This window comes from Lissotriton helveticus, chromosome 3_1, assembly GCF_964261635.1.
Source record: "Lissotriton helveticus chromosome 3_1, aLisHel1.1, whole genome shotgun sequence".
In the NCBI taxonomy this organism is placed as follows: domain Eukaryota; kingdom Metazoa; phylum Chordata; class Amphibia; order Caudata; family Salamandridae; genus Lissotriton; species Lissotriton helveticus.
This window is the reverse complement of record NC_136061.1, coordinates 1,073,642,124-1,073,664,479: the sequence shown is the minus strand read 5'-3', so window position 1 is coordinate 1,073,664,479 and position 22,356 is coordinate 1,073,642,124.

The window sequence follows — 22,356 nt, the reverse complement described above, 5'->3', positions numbered from 1 at the left end:
TAATAACAAAAAACGGGGATCGTGTTACTGGTCTCACCCTCAGTAACTGATAATTGTGCATTCAAAGAGATGTTATAAATCAAAAAATTATCTGTTACACAAAGTCAGTACATTATAAATCATTAACAGAGCAGCACAGAATAAAAACATTTATCTCATACTTTTTGACAACTGGAATAAAACATTTTTTAGTGTATATCTTATAATAATGACTATCATGCCATACATTGTAACAAAATAAAATGTTTGGAAGAAGAAACTGCATTTTAAATCTTCAACAGGGCAGCATAAAAGCAGCATAAAATACAACATATGTCTTGTGCTAGTCTACAACTGTTCACAAACAACATCTCAATGCATCTCTTCCTTCAAACTTTTCAGAGTAATGCCCCAGTGGGCTTTGACCATTTCACTCTAAAGACCAATAAGGATTTGCATAACAAAACTTTACTCAGCTGTCTCCTTCGATAACAATCGAGTTTCTTGTTCTGTATATATATATATACTAGCAGCCCGTCCCGACGTTATTCGGGCATAAAAACAGAATGTCTTCAATGCATTGAACGCTTAACACGCTTTCTTTCGTAAATGTAGAAAATGTCAGTTTACCTGTGTTGTTGATCTTTGCAGACAGGCTAATGCTGGGGGTATGTTGCAGCAGAACATATGTCTCCGTTAATGCTATTCTCATGCGGCGTGTCACGGTTCCGCGACAGAACGCTATTGTCATGCGACGAACGCTATTCTCAGGGGGCGTGATGCAGGCGGCGTCTCACGTTCTCATGCGGCGAACGCTATTCCCAGGGGGCTTCATAAATGTAGAAAATGGCCGTTTACCTGTGTTGTTGATCTTTGCAGACAGGCTAATGCTGGGGGTACGTTGCAGCAGAACATGGGTCTCCGTTAACGCTATTCTCATGAGGCGTGTCACAGTTCCGCGATAGAACGCTATTGTCATGCGGCGAACGCTATTCTCAGGGGGCGTGATGCAGGCGGCGTCTCACGTTCTCATGCGGCGAACGCTATTCTCAGGGGGCTTCATAAATGTAGAAAATGGCTGTTTACCTGTGTTGTTGATCTTTGCAGACAGGCTAATGCTGGGGGTACGTAGCAGCAGAACATGTGTCTCCGTTAACGCTATTCTCAAGCGGCGTGTCACGGTTCCGCGATAGAACGCTATTGTCCGGCGAACGCTATGCTCAGGGGGCGTGATGCAGGCGGCGTCTCATGTTCTCATGTGGCGAACGCTATTCTCAGGGATAGAACAACGCTATTCTTATGCGGCGTGTCACCGTTCCGCGATAGTACGCTATTGTCCGGCGAACGCTATTCTCAGGGGGCGTGATGCAGGCAGCGTCTCACGTTCTCACGTGGCGAATGCTATTCTCAGGGATAGAACGCTATTCTCCAGTACAGAGCGCACACGCCCACCACAATGCACACGCCCACCTCCGAGCCGGTGCTACTTCCAACGGACTACTTTGTCCCAAATGTTCTTTTTCCCTTCTAAAGTATATGTTGGGCTGGTGAATAGCCTATGTCCGTCTGCTTATACTCACCTGTCCAATGCTGAATGCGGTGTTCCGGTTGGTGCTGTGGTTCTGGAGCTTACCCGCCTCAAAGGTTTCAGTCTCTCTCTTTATAATAGTAGTATAGATATATATATAAAGACAACAAAGGTTTCCCCTTGTAAGTAAAGAAGAACTGCTGCCACATCAGTATTAATACTTTGTTTTTCCGGGAGGCATTAAGCATGATATTTAAGAGCATGGTATGTTTCAAGTCACACCCAATAGAAAACATCTGCACTCTTTTCATAGATGCAAAACAATGCCCATCATTATGCACCAATTAAATATTTCACCATCAGATGAGCAAAAATAGCGGGCAAACAATCTTATCTCATCATGCCACCTGGCAATCTTTAAACAGTCATGCCCATATTTCTCCCACAATGGGCTGTCACTTAGCTTACACAAGGCTACACAGGATGTTGATCTGCAGGAGTACGTACACTTTGAGAAGCATCTTATGCTGATCAAGAGACTTTGCATTGTTCTCAGCCCTTCTACATAAAGGCATTATCCTATAACACTCCAGCTATCCTTAACTGGATATCACAGGGACCTTTGCCCTTAATACCATCTTCCTGATTAAGGAAGTTTACTGACAATATGGAATTCACTTCTACTCTACAAGCCAGCCAACCCCAGACATCCCATGTCCTGATGAGATCAGGAATATTGACAACAAGAATATTGATACAGACAACGTTTCCACTATTTGCAGATACTATGAATGTATTTTTGTATCCATGAATTTTCCTTAACAGGAACGGCTGCCTCATAACTGTATCAACCAACTTCCTGTTTTTTGCTCTTGATTTATGTCACTGTTTCTTATCTTTTGGTTTTAGTTTGTTTACACATCTGCGGCTTCTGCTACTAGATTCTCTCAACACACTGTTGTAAAAATGTTTTGCTAATTGCTACCTATTTGTTTAAGTAAAACTTGGTTCCGCTGAACCGTGATATGCACTTGCTTCTTGATCTATTTTGTTTTAAATGTGAGTGATAGCAATATCATTTAGAATTGAGTCTGTACAGTAATATCTGTGATAATCATAATTGGGATTCAGAATGAGTTCCATGTGAACACATGTATCAAGCGCTACTTGATACCCCTGTTCACATGGACATAAGGGTTGCTCTTGTTGTTGTATAATTCATTATTAGCTGATTTATACACCACAAATGTCTGTGCACGTTTCCTCGGATCAGTCCACGATTCCTTTGCACTACGTAACAGCAGCATACCCCTGCAAATGTTAGAAGTTGGACGTGAGAAGGCCTGGCTTGTTGATAAGTGGAGAAGCCTGGCTTAATGGTGGAGAAGCGTGGCTCAATGGTTAGAGCGGCAGACCCTGATGCAGAGGTCTCGCCCAGGACCAGGGTTCAATTCCCGCCTCGGCGGCTCTTGGACTCAATCTCCCTGGACCTGATAATTCTCGCCTCGGTGCCTAGTCTAATCATGGGTCCCACTCTGTGACTCTGGGCAATAGCTTGCTTAATCTCCACAACGGCCCCAGCAGCGCTTGGATGCCTGGCTTCACCTTGGGGGTGCCCAAGAGTAGTATCTCACAGGAAAGCCAGGAAGGGCTCCACAGCAGTATGAATACAGCACTACGAGACCTCTGGGTAGAAGGCGCTATATAAATACAAATACAAACAAGTACAATCTGACATAATATTGTTTGGGTAATTTCAAAGTGAATCATCTGAAATGGTGTTACATATATTGGCCCTTCTCTTTATTTCAATTTAGGAAACAGCTTATCCTAACCGACAATGGTTGTTGGCACTGTTGAGGAATCCAGCAAAGTCTGCTTCAATGAGGTCCATGGGAGAACATGGGGGCCAGTGTAGTGGGTTTTTTTGGGCCCCTAAAGGTGAGATTTTACTGTCTGGACAGACTGGTTGAGCCCTCCTCTTCTCACCCGATAAGGTGTGCCAAATAACTATTGTTTGCTGCATGTTGTACAACATAGCCCTGCAACGGAACATCCCTTACTTCGCAGAGGATGGAGACCATGAAGAGCCACCTGGTGAGGATCCTGAAATGCCAATTGACGATATAGTTGTGAGGAGGAACGAAATGCCTTACATCAGGATGTCATTGACAACTTCTTCATATGGGTGTAAGTATATCTTTACATATTATCACATTAACTGTTAAATCAACTATTGATGTAATGAGGAAAAAAGTATGTGCTGGACATTTTTTAGGAAGGGTAAGTTCAGGGAAATCCAAGCCACATGTCTTTGTTGAGCAAAGTTTTGACATATTGACTTTTGTGTTCATTTTCTTTGCTTACCTCTAATTGTATTTTTGGAAAATGTGTCCTTAAAAAGATGACTTTGTAATGTGTCTATTTTATTATGTTTCATTACTCATCTTTTTGTTTTAATCTGCTTTAGATATCTTTATCATGTCATCTTCATTTGGACATTTCAACGTTGTGACATTTGCAGTCAAATGGTGATCTTTCAAAGTAGAAAGGGACCATGGGTTGCTCCCGGGGAAGAGACACATTTACTGTGTCTACATATCTGGTACTGAGACAACTTAAACAGTCACTGAATGGAAGGTTTTAAGATTGCATTTGACTTGTTTTCTGTTGAATGGTGGCACCAAGCCAACATGTGCTACTTGATCTGCGCTAACCATATGTGGTAGTCAACCAAAAGCGTAGTCATCCCCCTTCACATTGGCCAAACATTCTGTGCTAAGTGAATGAATATGTTGCTGTGTCTCATTATTGTAGAAATAAGTTCTTGTAACACACCACTTAAAGGTGGTTGTGACATTCCCCCAGATACTGCAACATTATATTGGACTGATCCTGTGGCCACAAAATTGAGTACTGCCAGGATTTAAGACTTTTTGTGTTATTGTAGTGCAAATCCTATTATGAGGCAGAAGATCTGGATCCAGCTGATGACATAATCCGATAATATTTTGCCTGTTGAATTAGATTCTTTTGATTATATCCCCTTCATCCATGGTGGCACGGTGTGGAACTGGAAATGTAAAAATGGCAGTGAGTATTTTTGTTATGTTTGGTTTGTTATGCTAAATGACAATTTGCAGAACACTCTGTTTAAAATGTTATGTAATACTAGCTGTGGAGTTTTTGGTATTAGTATTTTGTTGCCATGGTAGAAATTAGTAGTAGAAGTTAGTGAGAAACATTGCCTACTTGCATTTCCTTTATGTTGGTGGTTTACATTTTTAAATATATGATGGAAAGCAAAACAATTGATTGAATATAGAAAATAGCTACAGCACCAGTTTGAGCCTTGCTTTTTCCCCTTGTATTAAACAAAAGCAAGTAAAGTAAATGTGGAAGTAAACTAAAAAACAAACAAAATAAGAAAAAGCAAGTCATCGTGAATGAAACCATAAATGTTAAACCAAAATTGTTGAAGTCTAATGTCCAAGATACAATTTGTCTCGAAAAGTTAAATTTCACCAGAAAATGGTCCATAAATTGAATAGTAGTCACACGTTGGAGGAAATTACGTTTGGCATCTCTTGGTGGTGGTGGGGTTCTTGCCAACCTTTCCTGGTGGTCCGGTTGAACATGTGCTCCTGCGGGGGACTGGTGGATTCGCAGTTGTAGTGACTGAGGTGGGTGCAGGTGTTGCCTCTTGTGACAGGGCCTCCCTTTCTGTGACAAGAAGATGTAGCAGGGCCAGATGTTGCTGGGCCAAAGAAAAGGGAAGATGGTGCAGGAAAGGTCCTGCAAACATGTGTGTAAATGTCCTGCAGCACCCCAGTCAGCGAGCCCAAATTGGAGTTCAGATTCTCCATCTGAATATGGTACTCCCTCGACCTTGACCCAGTGTACCCCATCCCACTGGATCCTGGCTGAACTGCTGGTGGTAGTGATATTGTCTCACCAACAGCCAGGAATGGGGGCACAAGGTGGGTGTTATGTTGATTGAACACAGGAAGTGGAGGTATTCATCTGCTGAAATGTTGTAATAGCTAGGGTGGTAGGTGTAGGTGTGGGCCGAGTGCTACTCACTGGAGCCGTCTGCCCAGGCAGACCAGATGGACCAGGCTACTTCTCTTCATCTAGAATTTCAGGGGTAGAGTGCTGGAGGCTTGATCTTTGACTGAAGTGTAAGTATCCTTTTTGCCATTCCAATGCCTTGCAGGCTAAAACATAGACATTTACACAACTTAGAGATGTATAGCATTAGTCATCATATAAACAGTGCAGAGTTCAGTTTTCACATATGCCACTTTTATTCAACATAACATTTTACATTCCTTAAATTTTAAGGTCAACAAACGTTGATTTGTGAAACTAGTGACATCAATTCAATTACATGACACGGAAAGGACAACATACAAAACTCAATAAAAACCATTTTCAAAAGAGAGCATTAAATAGGGAATTATCAATAAATGACACTTTACCCTAGAAGAAAATATGATAGAAAAGGGAGAATGAGCAAAAGCAAATCGCAATGTTATTATCACAAAACTGAAACAGGGCGTCATGGTAGTTGTAGTTATTTCAATGAAACATTAACAAAACTTGAAAATACCTTGTGCAAATCTGCAGTAGAAAGAGAACAGACATTTACTATGTGACACACATATATGTTATTTGTTATTTGAATACACTTACAAGCACCATAGCATCATCTGAAATGTGATGGCTGTTGAAACATGTTATCTTAAATACAACTCAATACATTCAAACAAACAAGCCAAACAAGATGTTACTGGTATATTTAGGTTTCTACATAAAATAAATTGTGCTGAAAACACTAGCAATAGGTAACTTCAAAGCAAACAAGACATTTAGGTTTAGTGACACATTGTAGGTAAGTGCCCCTTTTTGCATGGTTACCCCCACACACTTTTTGCCTGGTATCTGATGCACATCAACTGAGTGTGCACTGGGTCCCACCCATTTAAGTTCCCAGTGTCTGTGTTCTTCACCAAAACTGTATCTTTGTTTTCACAATTGGCACACCTGTGGCTCACATGTAAGTCACTTGTAAAATGTACCAGTGGTACATAGGGCCTTGTGACCAAGGAGGGTCTCTAGGGGCTGCAGCATCTATTGTACCACGCTCAGAGGCTGTTCACCAAACACATACACACTGCCAAGGCAGACTATGTGCTTTGGTACAGAAAGACATCTGAGTTGACATGGATCACATCTCTGTGTGTCATGCTTACCAACCACTGCCTGTGGCATAGGTAAGTCAACCCACTAGAAGACCTCACAGCCCTAAGGCATGGTGCACTATACAACAGGCGAGGGCACAGCTGCATGCACAAAGCGCCCCTAAAGTGTATGTGCCATTCATAGATATTATAAGAACAGTGGAGCCATATCGAGTACATGGGCTGGGAGTTTGTCATTAGGAACTCTACAGTTCCATGATGGCTTTGCTGAATGCTAAGGACTTTGGTATCAAACTCCTGAGCATAATAAACCCACACTGATGCCAGTGTTGGATTTATTACAAAATACACTCAGGGGGCATCTTAGAGATGCCCCCTGAAAAATTACCAACTCCCTCATGTCCAGATGACTGGTCTGTACAAGCATACCACACAGACATGTTAATGACCCCCTGAGGTGGAGGACCTTGTGCTCTCGTGGGTCAGGGACAAAGGCTGCGTAGTGTGGAGGTGCTTTACACCTACCCCCAAGAAGGAACAGCATTCAAGGCAGTGAGCCTTTAACGTGTCCTGCCCTTTGATATGTAAGTAAGGGTCTCGCTAGATAATGGAGATTCCCCCCCCCCCCTCCATGATCAGGCCCCATTTTTGGTGGCAAGGTCAGGGGGAAAATTAGTAGTCAGGAGAGGTGTGTCCCCTCTCTGCCAGGACCCCCCCTAGGTTGCCCTGGATCAAGGTGACCCCTCCTTAGGATCTCCTCCATCTTGAATGGAAGGATTCAACCCAATCCAGTTACGGGGATTTGCCCTCCCCAAAGGGAGGGGACATTCTTAGGGTATAGTCACCCATAAGGCAAGTAGCCCATATACTACTATCTTCCAGTACCTGTAACGCTTCTAAATTCAGTATTTAGGGTCACCCCTGAACCTTGATCCTCAGATTCCTGTGACCCAAGCAGAAAATAAAGAAGAAGATGACATGCAGCTGAGCGTGGAAGACAAATACTGGTTTGGTCCCAGCCCTACCGGCCTGTCTCCTGCTCAAAGACCCTGCTTTGAAGTCAATGACTGTCTCGTGGTCTGCAACTTCCAAGAACCCAGGTAGGCTGCCACTCTTCAGCCAAGACCAGCTCTCCCGAGGACAGCAGCCCTGTCCAGCAGAAACTACAGTAGGGATTCGGGATCAAGGCAGATCTGTGACCCCTGCAACATTTTGCACCCAATGTCCATGGTCAGAGTTTGAGTGACTCACCTGTCCTGTGAAATCTCCTCAGCAATCCTGACTTCATCTCCATGGGTGGCTGACCTCTCCTGGACCCCACAAAGTCACCTGCATCCTCTACACAAGGGATCCCCTGACCATGAACAGCTCCGACCAAGATGATCTGACACCTAAAGGCACCCCTGCATCCTCAACCCTCTGGCCATGGGGAGCTCAACCAATGGTGCCTCGGCCTCCTCCAGCCCTCCAGCCTACCTGCCCAGCTGGTGGTCACCTTTAGCCAGCCTCCTGGTCAGAGCCTGCGGCCTCTTTGTGCGACCGAGATTTCCCATTAAAACGCATTGGGGGCCCAATGCTGATTTACACCCTGCACCAGGATGGCCCTGTGCTGCTTGTGGTGTAGCTTTGGTGCTGTCTTGTGGCCCCCAGGACTGATCTTAAACCCTGGGACCTGTGCCCTAAAACTGTGCCTCTTCGAGAGGCCCCAAGTCTCCATTGATTTACATTGGGCCCAGTAAGCTCTGCACCCGGCAGCTCCAGTGCTGCTGGTGGTGCAGTACCTACTTGAAACTGAACCTTGCCCAGGGTTGGTCCAGACCCCGAAGACTGGGATTGTAAATTGAGTACTTACCTGCTAATGCATAACACTGCTTTCCTCACATAGGATTGCATTATGTTTTACCTATTGCATACAACTATCTTGTGATCTAGTAGGCTCATAGGAGAGCCTAACATGCATTCTAAGTGCTATTGTTTCTGACTGTGAAATAAAAATGCATTTCTAGAACTGTAAAGCCTTTTTTCTGCCTTGCAAAACACTTCATACTGCATTTTTTAAAGTATTACTGCTTTCGAAACTGTTACTTACCTGTAACTGAGTATTTCGTGGTTCTAGAAATAAAATAACCAAATAACTTTTTATACAAACAATAAGTCTTGATTGAGTATTTGAGTTTGTGCAATCATTTCTTGCCTGAGTGTGTACAATAAATGATTAAAACCACCCTCATAAGCCTATCTGCTCAGCCACACTACCACAAATAGAGCTTTTAGTATTATCTACTTGAGCCTCTGTAAGCCTCTGAGAATTCGCTGGACTCTGTGCACACTATACCTTACATTGGTATAGTATACAGAGTCAGCTTCCTACATAAATTAAAAAGTATAACTTACCAGTCTTCTCTCCACCAGGGATTCCTCTCAAGCCTTCAAGATGTAGGATCTGCAAGACCTTCTCCTGCCAGGGCATGAGTTGTAAGGGGGGGCCTGGGAGAACCACCACCAATCCTCTGGGCCTCCTGGTGAAGCTTGGATGCCAGTGAACGCACTCTCCCCTGCATGTCAATTAACCTTTTAATTTACTCCTGTGTGCGCAGGTTGTTTGCTACAGCATTCACACTGTTGACCATTCTGGATCACATATCCCTTTTCTGAGATAGGGGTGCATTTTGCACTTGGGGTCAAAACAAATGTGGCCCTACTCTTATGATTTCATGTACCATGATTGATATTTCTCACTCAGTGAAACATGGATTTTTGTGCCCTTGCATTATCCAAATAAATATGCTGAAATCAAATTAATGAACCACAACAAAATAAATGAGAGAAGAAAAACGGACAAAAAAGAGGGAGAAGCAACAAAATAACCTGACCAAATTTCGTCTTTCAAATGTCAGTGTGCTATGGAATGGCAAAGGATCATGGTCTGTAATGCAGGGTGTTTTATATTGCAGCATGCAGATGCAATAAATTAGCTAAAACACATCAGGTGTGTGATGCTAGCATCCAGCCTACAGTGACAGGAATATTCCAGTGTTGACTACGTCCATCAACGGATTCACTCTGTCAGCAACCTGCAGCTTGAAGACTACCATCACAACTGTGAAATCTAAATCTGCTTGGTACAATCCCGCCTCCTTGACAGCGTTGGAGTACTATCCGCCAGCATTGGAGTCTGCTGCGCTGGCAGCGGTGAGCCACGTATGTGGTGGGAAACACTCTGTCGGCGCAGACGAAGAGCCAGCATACATCTATATAGGGTGGGCAGACCACCATCAGTTTGACAGAGTATTTGGGGCCGCAGCGGAATGGCGGTAGTACAGCCAAGATCTAAATCAGGCCCTTCATGTCGGCCCCAATCATCAAGTGATAACTTAGCTGGTAGTTGTGTGTCATAAAAGTGGGATCTCTTTTAGAAGGAAATATGAGGGGTTTTTCAATTACGTGTATGCCATAGTGCATATAATTTGAGTAGTCCATTCCCTTGTGCCATGAGGACACACCCCCTCCTGTTGCAGGAGTTTTGTCTGTTTCTGCTCCCAAATTGAAGTTATAAGCTATTAAACGTAATAAGGTAACTTGGTGGTAGTATATGGGAGGGCTAGCCTTGCGATAGTGATGAATCATGTTGGGAGTTTTTCACTGCTGGGACATGTAAAACACATGTCCTACTTTTTAAGTACCATGCACCCTGCAAGTGACTTTGGGCCTGGTGAAAGGTTTTCTTGCCATGTTGAAACAGAAGTTTCAAACTGCACTACAAGCTGCAATGGCATGCCTGAGGCATGCTATTTTAGTGGGTGCCACAATGAGTGATACATCCTACTCGTTGCATTTACTTTAGACCTTGGATACATGCAGTTCCATATACTAGGAGTTATAAGTAAATTAAATAATCCAATCAGGTGTATACTAATTGAATGTATGATGTTTCAACTCTTACATTTACAACGCAAGCCTGAACAACGCAGTTTTTACATCGCAACATCCTTTACAACACATACCATCACAACACATACCATTACATTGCATTTAAGGTAAGTGTTGGATAGTGTAGGGGTAAAAATATACTATTCAAACTCCAAGGGGTGCAACAGTAGGGTAAGTGTTGGATAGTGTAGGGGTAAAAATTACTATTCTAACTCCAGGGGGTGCTACAGTAGGGTAGGTGTTGGGTAGTGTAAGGGTAAAAATTACTTATCTAACTCCAGGGGGTGCAACAGTAGGGTAAGTGTTGTATAGTGGAGGGGTACTATGCGCTGTAATGGTATGCGTTGTAATGACAGGTGATGTAATGACTGCGTTGTAGTGTCATGCGTTGTAGTGACATGCAATGTAATGGATGCGTTGTAGTGACATGCGTTGTAAAGGATGTTGTGATGTAATGACTGCGTTGTAAATGTAGTGCGATTTAATGACTGCATTGTAAAGGTTGTTTCCCTACTAATTCAACCATGGTTAGAAGGGAGAACACAAGCCCTTTGCCACATATATATCCAAACACCCACAAAGCAATTGTTGTGCACCCCCATAAAACACAGTAACAATGATGTGAGAATGCTCCTTACACTAAGAATATTGCAGTAGAACAATGAAACACCAACTAGAAAACAACCAATATTCATTTAATGCAACATAGCAACTCATAGAGGATTTTTGTAGATTACTATTCTACATTGCATTACACAAAATAAATAAACAGAAGCATAAACCAAATTATTGTTGTGTGCAAATGGATCTCCCAGGAAGGTTTTTTCACTCAACTCCACTGCAGCACATCAACTGAAACGCTCAAAGACCTACAACTTTATTATCATTTCTTGGGGGGAGGGGTTAGAATGGAGAGGAGAGATATTTCAAACCCTCCTAAAGACATGCCCATGAATACAACAAAATACATTAAAGCACCTTGATGGTAATCGTCATCACTTTGTTTTCCCTTCCTGATCCCATTATTTACTTAATTTGAAGTAAGACATTGTTACAAACAAATGTGCCAGACATGGGAAATAAAGAAGAGCATCACATCACAAGCTGCTGAAAGACAGGAAAATCTATAGAATATCGCTAAGCCTGTAGGGAGAAGACCTGTAATGATAGTCGCCACCGCCGATCCCTCGCAGCCCCGCCCCCTTCTCCTCGCCAACCCCATTGGCCGCTCCGCTCCCGCCTCCCAGCTGCTCCTCCCTCCCACTTGGCCTCATATTGAGCCCGCGCGGCGTAGGCGAGTGTGACCTGACTCCAGGACACCACCCACGCCGCACGGCTCACCTGCTGTAGCGCGTCCCTGTACTTGTAACCCTCGCTGCTGCTCGTCATCTCCCCACTGCTGCCCACGGGATTCCGCTGTGCGCTTGCTGCCTTGTGTGTCCTTGTCTCTTTAGTTTGCTTTTTGTCACTCCTTCTCCTGTGTGCTAGATCCCCGGTTTGAGTGCCCCCACCCGCTCCCTGCCGCCGTTCCCGCCGCCGCCGATCCCTCGCAGCCCCGCTCCCTTCTCCTCGCCAACCCCATTGGCCGCCCCGCTCCCGCCTCCCAGCTGCTCCTCCCTCCCACTTGGCCTCATATTGAGCCCGCGCGGCGTAGGCGAGTGTGACCTGACTCCTGGACACCACCCACGCCGCGCGGCTCACCTGCTGTAGCGTGTCCCTGTACTTGTAACCCTCGCTGCTGCTCGTCATCTCCCCACTGCTGCCCACGGGATTCCGCTGTGCCCTTGCTGCCTTATGTGTCCTTGTCTCTTTTGTTTGCTTTTTGTCACTCCTTCTCCTGTGTGCTAGATCCCTGGTTTGAGTGCCCCCACCCGCTCCCTACCGCCGTTCCCGCCGCCGCCGATCCCTCACAGCCCCGCCCCCTTCTCCTCGCCAACCCCATTGGCCGCCCTGCTCCCGCCTCCCAGCTGCTCCTCCCTCCCACTTGGCCTCATATTGAGCCCGCGCGGCGTAGGCGAGAGTGACCTGACTCCAGGACACCCCCCACGCCGTACGGCTCACCTGCTGTAGCGCGTCCCTGTACTTGTAACCCTCGCTGCTGCTCGTCATCTCCCCACTGCTGCCCACGGGATTCCGCTGTGCCCTTGCTGCCTTGTGTGTCCTTGTCTCTTTTGTTTGCTTTTTGTCACTCCTTCTCCTATGTGCTAGATCCCCGGTTTGAGTGCCCCCACCCGCTCCCTGCCGCCGTTCCTGCCGCCGCCGATCCCTCGCAGCCCTGCCCCCTTCTCCTCGCTAACCCCATTGGCCGCCCTGCTCCCGCCTTCCAGCTGCTCCTCCCTCCCACTTGGCCTCATATTGAGCCCGCGCGGCGTAGGAGAGTGTGACCTGACTCCAGGACGCCCCCCACGCCGCACGGCTCACCTGCTGTAGCGCGTCCCTGTACTTCTCACCCTCGCTCCTGCTCATCATCTCCCCACTGCTGCCCACGGGATTCCGCTGTGCCCTTGCTGCCTTGTGTGTCCTTGTCTCTTTTGTTTGCTTTATGTCACTCCTTCTCCTGTGTGCTAGATCCCCGGTTTGAGTGCCCCCACCCGCTCCCTGCCGCCGTTCCCGCCGCCACCGATCCCTCGGAGCCCCGCTCCTTCTCCTCGCCAACCCCTTTGGCCGCCCAGCTCCCGCCTCCCTGCTGTTCCTCCCTCCCACTTCACTTCATATGGAGCCCGCGCACGTGCAGCGGTCACGCGCAGCGGGCGTGCCGATTGTGCGCCGAAGGCGTGCCAAAGGCAAGCCCGTTTGCGCCCATCCGCGCCTGGACCGCGCCCAGTGCCAGGACCCCTGGCTCTCGTCGCTGCCAGCACTCCCGACGAACGTACGCCGCCGCAACCCTCCACGCACTCAATGCCGGCCAGAAGCCTGCCTGCTACCGTGCCACCCCGAAACGCACCCACGGACCCTTCACCTGCCCAGCCTGCAAATTCACCTGCCCCCGGACCTGCACCACGCCCGACAAGCCGAGCACCAGCAGCAACCACCTCAAGTGCATCCTGCTCAACAACCGCTCCGTCCACAGACACGCCGTCGAACTCTGGAACCTGCTCGACACAACATCACCAGACGTCGCCTTCCTCACGGAAACCTGGATGAACGCCGCCTCAGCGCCAGACATCGCCATCGCCATCCCGGACGGATACAAGATCACCCGGAGGGACTGCATCAAGCAGACGGGAGGAGGCATCGCCATCGTACACAAGAACACCATCCGCATCACGACCAGCTTCGACAAAACCTTCACCGCCGCTGAACACCTCCACTTCCAGATACACACCGACCCCAAGACCACACTCAGAGGCACCCTTATCTACATACCCCCGGGACCACGCACACAATTCAGCGAAGACATCGCAGACTTCATCAGCCCGCACACCCTCCCCTCCGCTGACTACATCCTCCGAGGGGACCTCAACTTCCACCTGGAAAACAACAATGACAACAACACCACCACCCTGCTGGACAACCTCGCCAACCTCGGACTCAAGCAACTGGTGAACACCCCTACCCACTACGCCGGCCACACGCTCGACCCAGTCTTCTCCTCCAGCAAGTACATCTCCTTCAGCCATTCCACCGGACTTCATTGGACTGACCACAGCTGCGTACACTTCAGCTGCAGAAGAACCACGACACACCACCACCCGCAACAGGTTCCTCGCAGGAACTGGAACAAGATAACCGCCGACCAGCTCACCACCTCCCTCAGCCAGAACCCTCCCGCTAGCACAACGGACCCCAACGTAGCAGCCAACAACCTCACACAGTGGATCACCAACTGCGCAGGCGACCTCGCACCACTAAACACCCCTCCCAACGGACACGGCAGCAAGAAAGCCTCTTGGTTCACCGACGAACTTAAGAACTCCAAGAAGAACTGCCGCACCCTCGAGAAAGCCTGGCGCAACGACCCGACCACAGACAACACGACTGCCCTGAAGCACGCCACCCGCAAATACCACCAGCTGATCCGCACCACCAAGAAGACAGCATTCAAAGAACGGCTGGACAACAACGCCCACAACAGCAAGGAACTCTTCATTATCGTCAAAGAGCTCTTCAACCCCAGCGCCGGAAACAACGACATCACGCCCTCGCAAGACCTCTGCGACTCACTCGCCTCGTTCTTCCACCGCAAGATCACCGAAATACACAACAGCTTCGGTGCACCAACCACGCACCCTACCACCGAAGCATCGCCCCCCACCACCACCCTCGGCGTCTTCACCACCGAAGACACCACCCGCACGATGAACACCATCCACTCCGGATCCCCACCCGACCCCTGCCCCCCCCCCCACGTCTTCAACAAGGCCGACTCCATCATCGCACCCCATCTTCGGGACATCATCAACGCCTCCTTCAACACCGCCACCTACCCAGAAAGCTGGAAGCACGCCAAACTCAGCACCCTCCTGAAGAAACCAACAGCGGACCCCACCGACCTCAAGAACTTCCGCCCCATCTCGCTCCTCCCTTTTCCTGCCAAAGTCACAGAGAAGACTGTCAACAGACAGCTTGCCGCCTTCCTCGAGACGAACGGATCCCTCGACCACTCGCAGTCCGGCTTCCGAGCCAACCAGAGCACCGAGACCGCCCTCATTGCAGCCACCGACGACATCAGATCCCTGCTCGACAACGGGGAAACAGCGTCCCTCATCCTCCTGGACCTCTCCGCAGTCTTCGACACTGTCTGCCACCGCACCCTAGTGCAACGCCTCAGCAACGTCCGAATCCAAGAGAAGGCACTGGAGTGGATCATCTCGTTCCTCGCCGGAAGAACCCAGAGAGTCCGCCTCCCCCCGTTCAGATCCGAGGCCACAGAAGTTATCTGCGGCATACCACAGGGATCATCACTCAGCCCCACCCTCTTCAACGTCTATATGAGCCCCCTCGCAGCCATCGCACGCCAACACAACCTCAACATCATCTCCTACGCCGACGACACCCGGCTGATCCTCTCCCTTACCAACGACCCAGCCTACACGAAGGGATGAAAGACGTCGCCGAGTGGATGAAGAACAACCGCCTGAAACTGAACTCAGACAAGACGGAAGTCCTCATCCTGAGGTCATCGCCCTCCGCCTGGGACGACTCCTGGTGGCCCCCTGCCCTGGGCACCACTCCCAAGCCAACGGACCACGCACGCAACCTGGGCTTCATCCTGGACTCCTCCCTCTCGATGACCAGACAAGTCAACGCTGTCTCATCATCGTGCTTCAACACCCTGCGCATGCTCCGAAAGATTTTCTGATGGATCCCTACCGAAACCAGGAAGACGGTCACCCAGGCACTCGTCGCCAGCCGACTGGACTACGGGAACACCCTCTACGCCGGAACCACAGCCAAACTTCAGAAAAGACTCCAACGCATCCAGAACGCCTCCGCACGACTCATCCTGGACATCCCCTGACACAGCCACATCTCCGGCCACCTGAGAGACCTGCACTGGCTCCCCGTCAGCAAGAGGATCACGTTCAGACTCCTCACCCACGCACACAAGGCTCTCCACGACCAAGGCCCCAAGTACCTCAACAACTGCCTGACCTTCTACACGCCCATCCGCCAGCTACGGTCGTCCAGCCTCGCCCTCGCCGCCGTTCCACGCATCCGCAGAGCCACCGCCGGAGGAAGATCCTTCTCACACCTGGCAGCCAAGACATGGAACTCCCTCCCCATCCACCTTCGGCTAACCCAGGACCACCTATCCTTCAGGAAGCTACTCAAGACCTGGCTTTTTGAGCAGTAGCGAACCCCTCTCCCCCAGCGCCTTGAGACCCTTCCAGGTGAGTAGCGCGCTATACAAATGTCATTGATTGATTGATTGATTGATAGCTCAGTGTTTTTTTGATGGCTACAAGGAAGTGACTGACTGCTTCCTCTCCCAAAGAAGATTCGAGAAAAAAGAAGGAAGCATACATTCTCAAGCTCTGATGGAAATAGCACATTAATTTAAGATCAAACCATAGACCTAGGTTTAAAACCAACTGGTGAAAGTGATAGCCACCAGGAAGAATACCTTAAAGGTCAAAAATATAAGTGCCACCTGACCCAGAGACTTGAAGGGGGACCTTGAAAGGCTCAGAGCATCATTAGTAAGCCCCAGGGAGTAAGGACTGATGAAGTGTAAATATCATCAAGAGGCAGTGTTAGTATACACCTGGTCCAAGTAGGGACCGCAATCCTAGTCAGGGTAAGCTAGACACACACTAAAGATAACCTGTGCTCCCCCACTGCTAGCTTGGCACGGAACTGTCAGGCTTATTTAAAGAGGCAATGTGTAAAATATTTGTGCAACATATATAGACAAACACACACAGTAACACAATGAAAAAACCACAAAAGACTCCACACAGGGAAATAGAGAATATTGATCTGAGTAAATCAAGACCAAAATGACAAAGATCCAATTAGTATAACTGGAGTTCTGAATTTTTAAAGAATAAAACAAAAATAGTGCTTAGATCAGTAGTGCTAATAAGTTACTTGAGGTCAGGCTACACCAGGGTAAATGCAATGTTCAAGCCAACTACGATGGAGGGCAGACCAGCTGCAGGCCTCACACAGGTCCCGCTGACAAAGTACCTTGGATGGAGCAAAGTGTTGTCATCGAGAGTCCGATGTGTCTGTTCCGATTCATGCAGTTGGGTCGCTGCGTCAAAGTCAAGCCTCACAGTCAGGACTGCCACTGCATCATCGTCGAACCTCGCAGTCAGGTCCTGTGTTGTTGTTGAACCTCAAAGGGATGTTTTTGGATCGGCACTGAGTCTGCATCAAGGGGCACTTAATCGGTTCCGATCGGTGCAGTGGTGATGATACATTGATTTTTGTGGTAAAACATGTGCAGAACCCACTGCTGAGTCCCAGGACTGGAGGGGGCACCTCAGACAAGGGTAGCACTCATAGATAGCAGAATCCAGCAGCACCAGCAGATTTGTGGTAGGTCTTTTATGACCCTGAGACTTTAGAAAACAGGAGGCAAGCCAGAAAGCACTTAGAGTCACTCTGGGTTCAAGTGAGATGGGTCCAGTGCTTGTACTCAGCAGGTCAGAGATCACAGGCAGCAGGTGCAGCTCAGAATAGCAGTGAAGCTGTTCCTTAGAGCAGTCAGTCAAGCAGAGTGGCAATCCTTGCAGCACAGCAGTCCTTACTCCTGGAAGAGTTCTTCACAGGCCCAGTAATGAACTTCCTTGGTAGGGTCAGGGACCCAAAGCTTATATGCAAATGTGCCTTTGAAGTAGGGGGTGACTTCATACTATAACATTTTACATGGGACTTATAGGTAACCTAAATATGTCAATCCGGTATACACCAATGCCACCATGCTTAGGGTAGAAGCACATGCACTTTAGCACTGGTGAGTAGTGGTAAAGTGCTCAGAGTCCTAAGGCCAACAAAAAGATACAGCAAAAAGTGGAGGTATGCAGGCAAAAAGGTGTAGGAAGACCTCTCTAAAATGGCAGGTCTAACAGACAGATACCTAGTTTGTTCACTGTGGATCAGCCACACTGAGGGCAATGTCACTGGTGTAAGGCCCATCAAACAGAAGGATTGTGCTGTCACATTAGCCAAGGGTTTGATCCACTCTGGGGCAACAAACAGGGCAAAATGTTTCACAAGGGCACACTCAGGACAGCATACATACTCTCCTGCTGGAGTTGAACCAACGTCTTGTCTACCAGAGGAAAGTGTGGGATGGCATAGAGCAGAAGAGGCGACCGAGGACAGAGCATACACCCTCCCCACCCCTCCTCCTGAGTCTTTGAGAGGAAACAATACAGAAGAACATTGCTGACACTTGCAAAGAGGTCTACTTGAGAGGACTTGACCCTTCTGCAAAGATCATCAGGGACAGTTGGCAGTCATACCTTGCTATGGTGATCTGCCACCACAACTCTGTCTAGCCCTTCCATCTGCCTGTGATCAACAGGCACGGCTGAAAGATGTTATTGAGCCCAACATTTAATCTGGATAGCCAGAACCTGCAAACCTGTCCCTGAATGCCTGCTCATGGAGGAGTTTATGACTGTGTCATCTGTATAGAGATGGACCACCCAATCCTGAAGGATATGTCAGCTAGGTAACAAGTCATTAGCTCTACTCCAATCTTAAGCCCATCCATGGCGTATGATCTTTCCTGTGCTAACTGCCTGGAATGGCAATTATGCATACCTGGAAGCTCTAAGGTTGCAAAGAAAGAAAGCCCCTAACAGAATCTGGAAATAAGGCCCAATGAATTGCAAATCCTGAGAAAGAATCAGGGAGACATTCTATAGATGGATGAGAAACCTGTGGCGATAAAAGAGCTCACACATCATCATTTTGTTGAGCTCTGGTTCTTGTTGCCAATGGTAAGTGGATCAGCAAATCACTGAGCTAAGAATTAACAAAATCAGATTAGAGTATACCTTGATGAACACCCTTGGGAAGCAGTTAAACCCTGGGGGTAACACACAAAATCTCAAATGGTAACCCCAAATCCAGTATCAAAAAAACACCAAGTGAGAAGTATGACAGGAATGTTGAGGTATGTATCCTGTAGATCAAAGGCAGCCAAAACCTCTCCCATGAAATCACTGTAATGATCTTCTGCACTGGGTCCATCATTGTTAGAAATGGGGGTCACTAGGTGGCAATGGTTTGCACCCTTGTCCAGGTAGGGACCCTTCTTCCTAGTCAGGGTAAGAGGGGTACACTTCTAAAATAACTTCTAAAATAACCCCTGCTCACCCCGTTGGTAAGTTAGCACGAGGAGACAGGCTTATCGCAGGCTTATCTCAGAGGCAGTGTGTAAAGCATGTGTGCATGCATACAGTAACACAGTGAAAACACTATATATGAACACCACACTCGTTAAGGAAAATAAGAAAAATATTATCCTAACCAACAAGACAAAATATGACAAATATCCAACATACTATATTGTAAAAATAGTTACTATGCAAGATAATTTTCAATTTGCAAGAATAGCTGAGTCGGTAGCTCCATCCAGGGCTACCGTCCTGCTGTAAACGACAAGAGTCTAATAGTTCCAGTCGAACATGTCGGTACGGGCCAGCTAATGCATCAACAGACTTGTAGACAGTACCTTTCTCGTTGCGGCCGATCCCGTTGGTATGAACTGTTCGGGGCAACCATCACGGTTGTGATGAGAAGTGAAAGCGGTGCAGCGTGCAGTGCCCTCATGGCGTGCTGCAGGCAGCAGCTCGGTTACGGTCATCCAACGGCGTCGGTTAGATCAAGGCTTATGATGCGGAGTGAGGAGGTGCTCGATGCAGTGCTGGCAGGCCACAATGTAGGCGACGGAGCCAGTCGCTGTTCGGGTCGGGCAGCGATGATGTTGGTGACATCCGGGCTGAGTGAAGCAAAGGCGGAACAGAGGGCGGCGCCCACAGGACGCAATGCAAGCATGGCTCGGTGACGGGCTCTCAGCAGCGTCAGTGAGACCAGGGATGCGGTGTGAAGTGTGGCAGTGCCCTCTGCGGTGCGTTGAGGACACGGAACCAGAGACGGAATCAGTGACAGAGTCGGCTCATCTTTTCTTCTGTGGCGACTGAAACCAGCGGTTTCAGAGACGGAGCCCAGAAGGATGGTGAAGCTCTTGCTGTTCCTGAGACTTCTGGAACAGGGGGCAAGCTCTACCTAAAGCCATTGGAAATACTTTGTCAAGCAGCATACACATACAGTTCCAGAACCAGCTACTGCAGGCCAACTCCTCAAAGCACACAGAAAAGGGGCAGTACTCCTCCTACAGCTTTTTCCAGCTCTTCTCCTTGGCAGAGATTCCTCTTGAAGTCTAAAAGTGATCTAAAGTTCAGGGGTCTGGGACCCACTTTTTATCGTACACATTCCTTTGTTCTCTGGTGGCAGAGAAGCTCTTTGCTCAGCCAAAACCAGTTCTGTCCTCTCTGGTGCAGCTGCCCAGCAGGAGGTGGAGACAACATTGTCCAAGGCAGGCCAGGCCCATTCAGGTATGAAAGAAATCTCCTCCCCCAACTCTGAATGCAGCCCAGGTCTATTCTGTCCAGCCATGACTCACCCTGGAAAGGCAGGACACCCCCCCCCAAGTGGCTGTCTGAACAGAATGCACAACCCCAGCCCCTGCCACTCCAAAGCCAGACAGTCAATACACAAACCTAAGAGAGAACACTGGATGGCTAAGCAAGAAAATACCTACTTTCTAAAAGTGGTATGTTCAAACCCAGAATGTAAAACTCATCCTAACTAAAAGATTAATCTTTAGATTCTGAGTTCAGGTGTACTAAACTCAATTTTCCTATCTTGTTCCCAGAGTAGTTATACCTATAAGATGTTGTAAGTAAACTCCCCATTCAATCCTATGGGAAAGCCTTTCAATAGTGAAAAATGAAATTGGCAGTGTTTCACTATCAGGACATGCCACACATATGGGCATGTCCTACTTTTCACATACACTGCACCCTGCCCACAGCGGTACCTTGGGCCTACCTAACGGGGTGACTCACATGTAAGAAAAGGGAAGGTTAGGGCCTGACAAGTGGGTTCACTTGCCAGGTCGGCATGGTCGTACTAGACTGAACACAGACACTGCAATGGCAGGCCTGAGACCTTTCGCAAGGATGTTTGTGTGGGTGCCACAATCAGTGTTGGAAGCCCACTAGCAGCATTTGGTTTACAGGCCCTGTGCACACACAGTGCACTGTACTAGGGACTTAACAGTAAACCAAATAAGCCAATTATGGAAACACTAATCCATGACAACAGTTTACCTAGGGAGCACTTTTACTTTGGCACTGAACAGTAGTGGCAAAGTGCCCAAAGCATCTAGGCCCACATAAACAAACTCCAACACACAGTAAAATCACAGGAGGCAAAGACAAAAATGCAGGGGAAACCCACGCCAAGGATACCAGGTCTAACAATCATGTAATGCAGGATGGTGACGTTATAGTTTGTTCCCTTCTGGTAAATAATCAAATGTTACTCCACAGAGGATTTCAGCACCAGGAATACAGATGAGTCCACTCGTCCCACTTCCACTGGAAGAACAAGTACCACAACATTGTTTTGCACCAAATGTGCATTACCTTAGAGGGCACCCACTTGCACCAGAGGGCATCTTTGTCACGGATTGGAAACAACACCATATTTTGCAGGAATTAAGTCAAAGTCTGAGGAATAATGGTCCAGAAATGGACATGGCCTGAAGCTTCACACACTTTTTTCAGTATAACGCAGAAAGTGCCACCACTTGAAAGGTCTTCTCTAGAGAAGAATATGTCCCAAATATGCTATCTTTGGAAGGCAGATTCAACCAGCATAGTTCTTTTTCAGTGCTGCTTCAGCTGTCAGACACAAGAGATCTTCAAAAGTGTCATGTTCAATGACCACTGAACATGGGCCTTTAAGATTGGCAAGCATGCCAACTACCCTCAAGAGAAGGGTCCAGTTCACCCTCTACCATGGGGTATAAATATGTGCGAAACCTAGGCAAGGCAGCTTTCGCTATATACTTCCACTCTGATAAAGAAGGTCCTTAGTGTTCAGCTTCAAAGGCAGTCAGTAAGGGGATAATATTAATGAGGGGCTTGCCTTCAGCAGAAAGGTTCATGGAGAAATACTATAAGATGACAGGCAGCTCACATCTATAGATGAGCATCCCCCAAGGGGCTGTGTATGCAGCATGTG